The sequence below is a fragment of the Pongo abelii genome, chromosome 3, assembly GCF_028885655.2.
Source record: "Pongo abelii isolate AG06213 chromosome 3, NHGRI_mPonAbe1-v2.0_pri, whole genome shotgun sequence".
NCBI classification, from domain to species: Eukaryota; Metazoa; Chordata; class Mammalia; order Primates; family Hominidae; genus Pongo; species Pongo abelii.
Window position 1 is genome coordinate 138,116,394 of NC_071988.2, and position 12,425 is coordinate 138,128,818.

General features: G+C 39.6%; 1 long non-coding RNA gene across 1 annotated transcript in view; it reads right to left on the reverse strand.

Moving 5' to 3' along the window:
* LOC129059062 (uncharacterized) overlaps positions 1 to 12,425 on the reverse strand; it is a 99,103-nt gene that overhangs the window by 58,938 nt on the left and 27,740 nt on the right. The window lies entirely within an intron of this gene.

Genomic DNA, 12,425 nt, shown 5'->3' on the forward strand with positions numbered 1-12,425 from the left:
TTCTCTCAACTTGTCAGAATCATTCTCCATCCAGCTTTGTTCCATTGCTGGTGAGGAGCTGCGTTCCTTTGGAGGAGGAGAGGCGCTCGGATTTTTAGAGTTTCCAGTTTTTCTGCTCTGTTTTTTCCCCATCTTTGTGGTTTCATCTACTTTTGGTCTTTGATAATGGTGACGTACAGATGGGGTTTTGGTGTGGATGTCCTTTCTGTTTGTTAGTTTTCCTTCTCACAGTCAGGACCCTCAGCTGCAGGTCTGTTGGACTTTGCTGGAGGTCCACTCCAGATCCTGTTTGCCTGGGTATCAGCAGCGGAGGCTGTAGAACAGCAGATATTGGTGAACAGCAAATGTTGCTGCCTGATCGTTCCTCTGGAAGTTCTGTCTCGGAGGACTACCCGGCCATGTGAGGTGTCAGTCTGCCCCTACTTGGGGGTCCCTCCCAGTTAGGCTACTTGGGGGTTGGGGACCAATTTGAGGAGGCAGTCTGTCCATTCTCAGATCTCCAGCTGCGTGCTGGGAGAACCACTAATCTCTTCAAAGCCGTCAGACAGGGACATTTAAGTCTGCAGAGGATTCTGCTGCCTTTTGTTTGGCTATGCCCTGCCCCTAGAGGCGGAGTCTACAGAGGCAGGCAGGCCTCCTTGAGCTGCTGTGGGCTCCACCCAGTTCAAGCTTCCCAGCCACTTTGTTTACCTACTCAAGCCTCGGCAATGGCGGGCGCCCCTCCCCCAGCCTCACTGACTCCTTGTAGTTTGATCTCAGACTGCTGTGCTAGCAATGAGCGAGGCTCCGTGGGCGTAGGACCCTCTGAGCCAGGCACAGGATATAATCTCCTGGTGTGCCATTTGCTAAGACCATTGGAAAAGTGCAGTATTAAAGTGGGAGTGACCTGATTTTCCAGGTGCTGTCTGTCACCCCTTTCTTTGACTAGGAAAGGGAATTCCCTGACCCCTTGCACTTCCCGGGTGAGGTGATGCCTCGTCCTGCTTTGGCTCAGGCTCAGTGCACTGCATCCACTGTCCTACACCCACTTTCCAACACTCCCCAGTGAGATGAACCTGGTACCTCAGTTGGAAATGCAGAAATCACCCGTCTTCTATGTCACTCATGCTGGGAGCTGTAGACTTGAGCTGTGTCTATTCTGACATATCATTTTAATCGTATTGATGATGAATACTCAATAAGAATCTAAAAAATTGTTTACTTTCATTGACTTTTTAAAATTTTTTGAGATTTTATCATGATATGGCATCTTGTATTAAGTAGAACTAAATTTGTTATTCCTTACTCTCCTACTCATCCCAATCGTCAGTAATTACAATCATCAGAAAATGTACAATAGAATAAAATTCTTAAATTTTAGTTTCTTACAAAGTATAAGCAGAAATCTTTTTATGATTAATTGGGCAATAGTATAGTGAGGTCAGTGACAAAAGCAGTATTGCCTAGGTGTTTTAAATAAAACTAATATCTTTAATATCTTGGAAATGTAAGCCTTATTAATATCACAGTCTAAACACAAAATCTGGACAATTCCAGAAGTCATGTCATTTCTTGGTTTTAATTTTTATATCTATCACAATTTTTTCTATTTTGCCACTTTTCTCACTCTTCACTTTTTGAATAACGATATATTTTTATGTCTGTGTTTTAAATAGATTATTTATTTTATTAAATTGAGTAACTATAATTAGTATATCACATTAAATATTTTTCCTAAAATACATTTAAATTATTAATGGAAGATAGATGGAAAATTATATATTTCTTTAAATTGAGATTCCTTAAACAGTATTATTGGTGTTTGGTCTGGATAATTCTTACTGAGGAGGGCTGCCCTGTGCATTGCAAGACACTTAGCAGGACCTGTGCCCTCCACTCACTTGATGTCAGTAGTGCCCCTTTTGTCTCCCCATTTCTGAAGCTGTGACCACCAAAAATGTTTCCATATATTGCCAGATGTCCTCTGAGGAGCAAAATAGTGGTCTCTGTTTGAGAAGCACTGCTTGAAACCTATGTAATAAGTTCTAATAAAGTTTCCCCAAATTATTACAAGTTAATGTCTTGGAATACTACAGTGTAAACAAAACAAGTAAATAATAAAAACTTTATTTTAATAAGTTATTTATTGCAAGTCTCCTAAAGGTGAAGTAAAAAGTGTGACCCATGAGGAGGTACATTGCACTCCAAAACAACTACTTGAGTTTTCTAATTAATATGAGCAGAAATCTGGGGTGACATATGTGGGAATGGATATTAAGAATATGAGATAGGCCAGACACAGTGGCTCATGCCTGTAATCTCAACACTTTGGGAGGCTGAGGCAGGTGGATCACTCGAGGACAGGAGTTCGAGTCCAGCCTGGCCAACATGGTGAAATCCAAACTCTACTAAAAATGCAAAAATTATCCAGGTGTGGTGGTGGGTGCCTGTAATCTTAGCTACTCCAGAGGCTGAGGCAGGAGAATTGCTTGAACTGGGGAGGTGGAGGTTGCAGTGAGCTGAGATCGTGCCACTGCATTCCAGCCTAGGTGACAGAGAGAGACTCCATCTCAAAACAACAACAACAGACTGTGAGATAATGGTGGTAACTACCAACATAAAGTTGGATCATGCCAAATTTATTGATATGAGCCCACTAAGAAGAGATCCTGAATTTAATGTTACAGCTTGAGGAGTTAAAAAAGGCACTAATAGTTTCTTTGTTTGGTTGGCTGACACAGCCCACTGTGAGTTAGCTAGAGATTCCTGATCTTCCTTGGTTTAATGTAGAAGAAATAATTCAAAAGTTTATAGAGATTGGAATGCTAGAATGAATTTGTCACATGAAACCTGCTCACCCAAACTGGGAGAGTACAGAAGTTGTACCTTTCAACAATACTTTGTGAAACAGATTTATGAGAGGAGCATCAGCATCCTGGAAGAGCTCTGTGATTGCTCTTCTCCATATGCCAGACCTTATATAACACAGACTCTCAATTGGAAGACTTGCAAGGGGAATAATTGAATCCTGGAGTGACAGAGGCCAAGTAGTGGCATTCAACCACTAAAGCAAGTTGAGAGTAGCTACTATAATGGACACCAGAGGTAAAGTGAGAGTCACAATAGTCTAATTGGTTTTGACATATGGTGCTGGCTAATCACCATGTTCCTAGAAGTGAAATAGCGGGGAAGCCTACTACATTCTTTCTTGATCCATATAAGCAAAAAACTTCCATGTTCTGTTAACAAAAGTCTAACTTGATCCATAAAAACAGAATCATGGCCACCCCAATCAATGTCCAGACTTAAGTCAATTTACAGACCCAGAACCCCTTGAATGAAATGTAAGTCAGGGCTCCTTGAGGAAAGACCCTGATACACTACAGATAATTTATACAGTTAATCTTTCTCCCATCCTTCCCCAAAGGTAATTGTGTATTGGAGAAGGGGAAATAATCAGACTTTTCAGAGACTAGTGGACATTGACTGTGTACTGCCATTGATTCAAGGAGACCTAAACTGTCACTGTGGCTGTCCAGTTTTGTTGCAGGAAGTCAGGGACCCCAAATGGAGGGACCAGCTGAAGCCGTGGCAGAGGAACATAAATTGTGAAGATTTCATGGACATTTATCAGTTCCCAAATAATAATTTTATAATTTCTTATGCCTGACTTACTTTAATCTCTTAATCCTGTTATCTTCGTAAGCTGAGGATGTACATCATCTCAGGACCAGTGTGATAATTGTGTTAACTGTACAAATTGATTGTAAAACATGTGTGTTTGAACAATATGAAATCAGTGCACCTTGAAAAAGAACAGAATAACAGAAATTTTTAAGGAAAAAGGGAAGACAACCATAAGGTCTGGCTGCCTGCAGGGTCAGGCAAAAAGAGCCATATTTTTCTTCTTGCAGAGATCCTATAAACTGACATGCAAGTAGGAGAGATATCACTAAATTCTTTTCCTAGCAAGGAATATCAATATTAATACCCTTGGAAAGGAATGTATTTCTGGGGGGAGGTCTATAAACGGCCACTCTGGGAGTGTCTGTCCTATGAGGTTGAGATAAGGACTAAGATACGCCCTGGTCTCCTGCAGTACCCTCAGGCTTACTAGGGTGGGGAAAAACTCCACCCTGGTAAATTTGTGGTCAGACCAGTTCTCTGCTCTCGAACTCTGTTTTCTGTTGTTTCAGATGTTTATCAAGACAATAAGTGCACTGCTGAACAAAGACCCTTATCGGTAGTTCTGCTTTTGCCCTTTGCCTTGTGATCTTTGTTAGACCCTTATCAGTAGTTCTGCTTTTGTCCTTTGTCCTGTTCCCTCAGAAGCATGTGATCTTTGTTAGACCGTTATTAGTAGTTCTGCTTTTTGCACTTTGAAGCATGTGATCTTTGTACCTACTCCCTGTTCTTACACCCCCTCCCCTTTTGAAATCCTTAATAAAAACTTGCTGGTCTGAGACTCAGGCAGGCATCACAGTCTTACCAATATGAGATGTCACCCCTGGCGGCCCAGTTGTAAAATGTCTCTCTTTATACTGTCTCTCTTTATTTCTCAGCTGGCCAACACTTATGGAAAATAGAAAGAACCTATGTTGAAATACTGGGGGGATGTTCCCCCAACACAGTTTGAATAGAAGCTCACAGAGGTCAGGTGATTCATGGAGTTTAGCTCAGATTCGACTTACAGTAGGTCCAATGGTGTCCTGAATGTATCCTGTGATCATTTCCTCAGTTCCAGATGCATAATGGGAATAGACATACTTTGCAGCTAGCAGAATTCCATCACAGATCCCCCCTAACCTGTGGAGTGGACACTATTGTGGTGGGAAAGGCTGAATGGAAGCTATTAGAGCTTCCTCTACACAGGAAAATGGTAAATCACAAACAATATTGCATCTAGGGAGAGATTTCAGAGATTAGTACCACCACCAATGACATGAAAGATGCAGGACTGATAATTCCCCACATACCCTTTAACTCTCTTATTTAACCTGTGCAGAAGGCAGATGGATATTGGAGAATGACAGTGGATTATCATAAACTTAACCAAATAATGACTCCAATTGTAACTGTGCAATTTCCAGTGTCCAAAAACCAAATAGCCTAGAGTCTGATGAGCAGAGAGAAAGAGAGTAAATCCTCATTCTTCTATCTGTTTTGTCTCAGCTGAGCCCCCAGCCCATTGGATAGTGGCCATGCACATTGTGGGTAGGGTTTCTCTCAACGTCCATTGACTCGCATGTCAATCTCCTCAGGAAACACCCTCACAGGAACACCCAGGAACAATGCTTTGCTAGACATCTAGGCATCCCTTAATCCAATAAAGCTGACACCTAAAATTAAGCATCACAGCCAATATTACATTCCCATTTCCTGCAAAAAAAATAGTAACTACTTTAAATACCTTATCTCATTATGACACTATTCACCACATGCTATCATATTAAAAGGCAATGCTACCTGATCCAAATATTTTGATTTAGCAAAAGAACAATATGTTAGTTATTTATTTTTTTCCGGAGAAGACACTGAGACATTGTTAACAGATCAAGCCTCTTGTTTGGAGTAACTTGTAAAAAGATCAAGGGATAGAGGAACATACAAACAAAAGCTTATATAGCTTATCCACTACTGGTGGGAATGTAAATTAGTTCAGCCACTGTGGAAAATATTTTGGAGATTTTTCAAAGAACTTAAAACAGAGCTACCATTTGACCCAGTAATCCCATAAATGGGTGTAGCTCAGTATATACCCTGTGATGGTTAACACTGAGTATCAACTTGATTGGATTGAAGTATGCAAAATGTTGATCCTGGGTGTGTCTGTTAGGGTGTTGCCAAATGAAATTAACGTTTGAATCAGTGGGCTGGGAAAGGCAGACCCATTCTTAGTCTGGATGGGCACCATCCAATCAGCTGCTAGCACAGCCAGATATAAAGCAGACAGAAAAACATGGAAAAGCTAGACTGGCTTAGCCTCCCAGCCTGTATCCTTCTCATGTGCTGGATGCTTTCTGCCCTTGAACATTGGACTACAGATTCTTAAGCTTTGGGACTTGGACTGGCTTCTTTGCTCCTCAGCTTGCAGATGGCCTATTGTTAGACCTTGTGATAATGTGTGTTAATACTACTTAATAAACTCCCCCATACATATATGTGTGTACATATATATATATGTGTGTGTGTGTGTGTGTGTTGTATGTATGTGTTATATATCTTAATTTTATTCATTCTTTCCCCGTAGGGAACTCTGACTAATACAGATTTTGGTACCAGGAGTGGTTCTAGAGGAACAGAATATTAAGGACGGAATTCTTTCATTGGTTTGGGGGTTTCTGGAGTTGACTGCTGAATATGAATGGACCCAAACATGTTAAGGACTCTACTTCTCATACTAGGGAGAATACTGATAATCCTTGACATGAACTGTTTAGAGAGTTATGCAAAATAAATGCATTTGACACTCCTGACTCACCGCTTGTGAGAGGCAAGGAGTTTAGTGACTTTATACATACTACCTTTGATGATACATGGAAAGCCAAGGAACATCATGAAGTGGTCAGTTGCTCCTAAGTTCGCTGGACAAAGTGATGAAAGAAAATAATGAATTCAGGGATTCTAGCTCTAGCTCTCGGCTTCACTAGCAGACACTGAGCCTCAAATCTGCTAAGATTGCCCTGAGTGCGAGACTTATCTCCTGTAGAGAAAGCTGAGATTGTGGAAAAACAGACATAAGCTCTTATCATGCTAGTGGCTGGCCTGCAATGAAAGGTGCATGCATAGCCTCACCAGGTGCCTACTGTTAAAATGAGGGCATTGATTGGAAAAGAATGGGGTCCTGCAACTTAGAATGGGGATGTGTTGGAGGACTCTGATGATGCTGGGGACATTGAGCTTGTAAACTCTGATGAACCACTTTTTAAGAAGAAACACCTTTCCCATCCCCAGTACTGGCAACATCACCTCCCAGACCCATGCTGCTATCAGCCTTTCCACCTTTGTCTGAGGAGATAAACTCTGCACTGCCTGAAGCAAGAGTGATGGCCTCCCCTGAGGCAGTTGCCAGGCAAGATATTGTTGATTTTTCTCAGGAGCCACCCCAACACCCTTGTTTGCTTCTAGATCTATAACTAGACTGAAGTCCTGGAAGGCCCCTAAAGGTGAAGTTCAGAGTGTGACCCATAAGGAGGTGCACTACACTTGAAAAGAACTGCTTGAGTTTTCTAATTTATATAAGGAGAAATCTGGAGAACAGATGTGGAATGGATATTAAGGTGTAGGGTAATTATGGAATGAACAGAGAGTTGCATCAGGCAGAATTTATTGACTTTGGCCCACTAAGTAGGGATTCTGCATTTAATGTTGCAGCTCAGGGAGTTAAAAAAGGTTCTAGTAGTTTATTTGCTTAGTTAGCTGAAATATGGATTAAAAGATGACCCACTGTGTGTGAGCTAGAAATGCCTAATCTCCCTGGATTTAATGTAGAATAAGGGATCCAAAGGCTTAGAGGGATTGGGATAGTGGAGTGGATTAGTCACTTTAGACCTACTCATCTCAGCTGGGAGGGTCCAGAAGATATACCCTTGACCAATGCTTCGCAAAATAGATTTGTGAGGGCAGCACCTGCATCTATGAACAGCCCTGAAATTGCTCTTCTCTGTATGTCAGATCTAACAATGGGAACCATGGTCACTCAATTACAAAATTTAAATACAATGGGAATAATTGGATCCCAAGATGGCAGGGGCCAAGTGGCAGCACTCAAACGTCAAAGGCAAGGTGGATGTAGCTACCACAATGGACAGCAGAGGCAAAGCAGCAATCAGAATAGTCTGACTCGTGTAGAACTCTGGCCATTGGCTGATTAATCACAGTGTTCCTAAAAGTAAAACTGATAGGAAGCCTACTGCATTCCTACTAAATTTATATAAGCAGAAAATTTCCAGATTGAATGGTCAAAGATTAATTTGAATATAAAAACAGAGAATCATGGCCCCTCAATCAATTTCTTGACTTGAGCCAGTTTACAGACCCAGAAAGAAGAGGAGGCCGGGTACCCTTGAGAAAAGACCCCACTACACTGCCAACACTTTATGCTGTTAATCATTCTCCCATCCTTCCCCTTGGAGAACTCCAGCCTTGTACCAGGGTAACTGTGCACTGGGGAAAGGGAAATGATCAGACATTTCGAGGACTAGTGGGCACTGACTCTGATCTGGAATAGATACTTACTCCGGATATGGGTTTGCCTATCTTGCACGCAATGCTTCTCTCAAGACTACCAACCTGTGGGCTCACAGAATTCTTTATCCACTGTCATGGTATCCCACAAAGCATTGCCTCTGACCAAGGCACTCAGTTTATGGCTAAAGTAGTGCAGCAGTGGGCTCATGCTCATGGAATTTACTGGTCTTGCCATGTTCACCATCATTCCAAAGCAGCTTGATTGACAGAACAGTGGAATGGCCTTTTGAAGTCACAATTACAATGCCAATTAAGTTACAATACTTTGGAGAGCTGGGGCAAAGTTCTCCAGAAGGCCATGTATGCTCTGAATCAGTGTCCAATATATGGTACTCTTTCTCCCATAGCCAGAATTCCCAGGTCCAGGAGTCAAGGTGTGGAAGTAGAAGTGACACCACTCACCATCACCCCTAGTGATCCACTAGCAAAATTTTTGCTTCCTGTTTTCCAACATGTTCTGCTGGCCTACAGATCTTAGTTCCAGAGGGAGGAATGCTGTCACCAGGAGACACAACAACAATTCTATTAAACTGGAAGTTAAGATTGCCGTCTGGACCCTTTGGGCTTCTCCTACCTTTATGTCAACAGGCTAAGGAGGGAGTTACAGTGTTGGCTAGGGTAATTGACCTGGACTGTCAAGATGAAATCAATCTACTACTCCACAATGGAGGTAAGGAAGAATATGCATAGAATCCATTGGAGTCTCTCTTAGTATTACCATGCCCTGTTATTAAGGTCAATGGGAAAATACAACAGCCCAATCCCGGCAGGACTACAAATGATCCAGATCCTTCAGGAATGAAGGTTTGGGTTACTCCACCAGAAAAAAACCACGACCTGCTTAGGTGCTTGCTAAGGCAAAGGGAATAATACAGAATGGGTAATAGAAGAAGGCAATCATCAATACCAACTATGACCATGTGACCAGTTGCAAGAACTAGGACTGCAATTGTCAGGAGTATTTCCTCTTTCTTTTGTTAAAAACATGTTTGTGCATGTATACACTTGTATTAAGAAAATATCCTCATTTTTTTCTTTTTCCTTTATCATGTGACATAAAATTTATTGACTTAATATCAGAATTTAAATTTTGTTATCTTTATATAATAGCATTTGGGTTGGATATTGGTGTGTTTCCAGTTGTACAAAGGATAGTTGTATTATGTTAGGCACAATTATGACCTTATTATTGTCTTTATTTGAAGATTACGTATGATCTCAGGAGATGTATATGAGTTCAAGCTGACAAGCGGTGGACTCGTGAGAGTTAATACTGATTGTCAACTTGATTGGATTGAAGGATGCAAAGTATTGATTCTGGGTGTGTCTGTGAGGGTGTTTCCAGAGGAGACTGGCATTCGAATCAGTATGGGAAAGGCAGAATCATTCTTAGACTGAGTGGGCACCATCTAATCAGCTGCCAGCACAGCCAGTTTATAAAGCAGGCAGAAAACCGTGAAAAGGCTAGACTGGCTTAGCCTCACAGCCTACATCTTTCTCCCATACCAGATGCTTCTGCTTTCAAACATCAGACTCTACATTCTTCAGTTTTGGACTCAAACTGGCTTACTTGTTCTCAGCTTGCAGATGGCCTATTGTTAGACTTTGTGATCGTGTGAGTCAATACTATGTAATAAACTCCTCTTTATGTATGTGTGTGTGTATACATATATCATATTATTTCTGCTCCATTAGAGAACCCTGACTAATACATACCTAAAAGAAAATAGATCATTCTACCAAAAAGACACATGGACCCTTATGTTTACTATTGCATTAGTTCACAATAGCAAAGATACAGAATCAACCCAAGTGCCCATCAATGGTATATTAAATAAAGAAAATGTGGTATATATAGGTTCTAGAATACTATGCAAATATAAAAAAGAATGAAATCATGTCCTTTGTGGCAACATGGATGGAGCTGGAGGCCATAACCCTAAACAAATTAACTCAGGAACATAAAAGTAAATACCACATGTTCTCATTTATAAGCCGGAGCTAAACATTGAGCACACATGGGCATAAACATGAAAAAAATAGATAATGTGGGCTACTAGGGTATAGAGTGGTGAGAGATGGGTTTAAAAACTACCTATAGGTACTACGCTCACTTCCTGGGTGATAGGATTTGTGTCCCAAACTTCAGTATCATGCAGTATTCTCATGTAATAAATCTGTACATTTTCCCTGTTTCTAAAATGAAAGTTGAAACAAATTAGAGGAAAGCTGATAAAAACTATATATCCCACATAAATACAGTGTTGAAAAACATGCAAAGTTATATTAAATAATAGATATTTATCTGAAAATATGGTCATTCTGTTGTCAGATTGTCTATTATTGTAGTTTTGATTAGTATTTCTCTGATAATTAGTGATGCTGAGAAATTTTTCATATGTTCATTGGCCACTTACATGTTTTCTTTGAGAAGCGGTTGTTCATGTCTTTGCCTACTTTGTAATGGGGTGATTTGTTTTGTGCCTGTTGAATTGTTTCTTATGGATTCTAAATATTAGACCTTTGTCAGATGCCTAGTTTGTGAATATATTTTCTCATTCTGTAGTTTTTCTGTTTACTGTGCTTACAGTTTCTTTTGCTGTGCAGAAGCTATTTAGTTTAATTAGGTCCCACATCAATTTTTGTTTTTGTTGCAATTACTTTTGAAGATTTAGTCACAAATTCTTTCCCAAGGCCAATATCCAGAATGGTGTTTCCTAGGATTTCTTCTAGGATTCTTATAATTTGAAGTCTTAAATTTAAATCTTTAATCTATCTTGAGTTAATTTTGTACATGGTGAAAGATAGGGGTCCAGTTTCAATTTCCTGCACATGGCTAGTCAGTTATCCCAGCATCATTTATTGAACTGGGAGTCCTTTCCCTATTGCTTATTTTTGTTGACTTCATCAGAAATCAGATGCTATAGGTGTGTGACTATTTCTATGTTCTGTAATCTATTCCATTGGTCTATGTGTATGTTTTTGCACCAGTGCCATGCTGTTTTGTTTATTATATCCTTATAGCATAGTTTGAAGTTGAGGAACAAGATGCCTCCAGCTTTGTTCTTTATTCTTAGGATTGCTTTGGCTATCTGGAACATTTTTTGGCTCCACGTGAATTATAGAACTGTTTTTACTAATTCTTTGAAGAATGACACTGGTAGTTTGATAGAAATAGCATTAAATCTGTAGACTGCTTTGGGCAGTATGGCCATTTTAATGATATTAATTATTTTAATCCATGAGCATAGAATGTCTTTCCATGTTTGTCCCATGTATTACTTCTTTCAACAGTCTTTTGTAGTTAACTTTGTAAAGATATTTCACCTCCTTTGTTACATGTATTCTTAGGTATTTTATTTTTTTGTGTAGCTATTGTAAATTAGATTGCATTCTTGATTTGGCTGTCAACTTGAAAGTTCTTGGTGTATAGAAATGCTACTGATTATTGTATATTGATTTTGTACCCTGAAACTTTACGGAAGTTGTTTATCAATTCCAGGAACCTTATGGCAGAGACTTTAGGGTTTTCTGAGGTATAGAATCATATCTTCAGTGAAGAGAGATAGTTTGGCTTCTTCTTCTTCTTCTTTTCCCAGGGATGACTTTTCTTTCTTTCTTTTGCCTGACTGCTCTGGCTAGGACTTCCAGTACTATGTTAAATAGGAGTGGTGAGAGTGGGCATCCTTGTCTTCTTCTGGTTTTAAGGGGAATTGTTCCAGCTTTTCCCCATTCAGTATGATGGTGGCTGTGGGTTTGTCACAGATGGCTTTTAGTATTTTGAGGTATAAAACAAAATTTATTTTGCCCAAATAATGTTTCATTTGCTTAATAGATTTATTGTTAAAATAACTCTGCAAAGACATAATAAATAACTGCTATAAATTGGTTTAACTGTCATAAGTTTTGCACATGTATAAAATATTTAAAAAGTAAATTAAAAAAATACAAGTGGCAAAACAAATGTTAGTGTACCTTGAATAAAACCCCGAGTATCATTTTTTTCTGAGTTATTAGAGAACTCTTTTTGGCAAGCAATCACATAAATATTAAAATATTACAAAAATATTCCAATCTACAAAAATACAAAAAATTGATAAATATTATCATCCCTATCAAATACAGTCTATATAATGTTCATTAGAAACAATTTTAAGATCACATATAACACATGTATTTGGTGTATTTACATTATT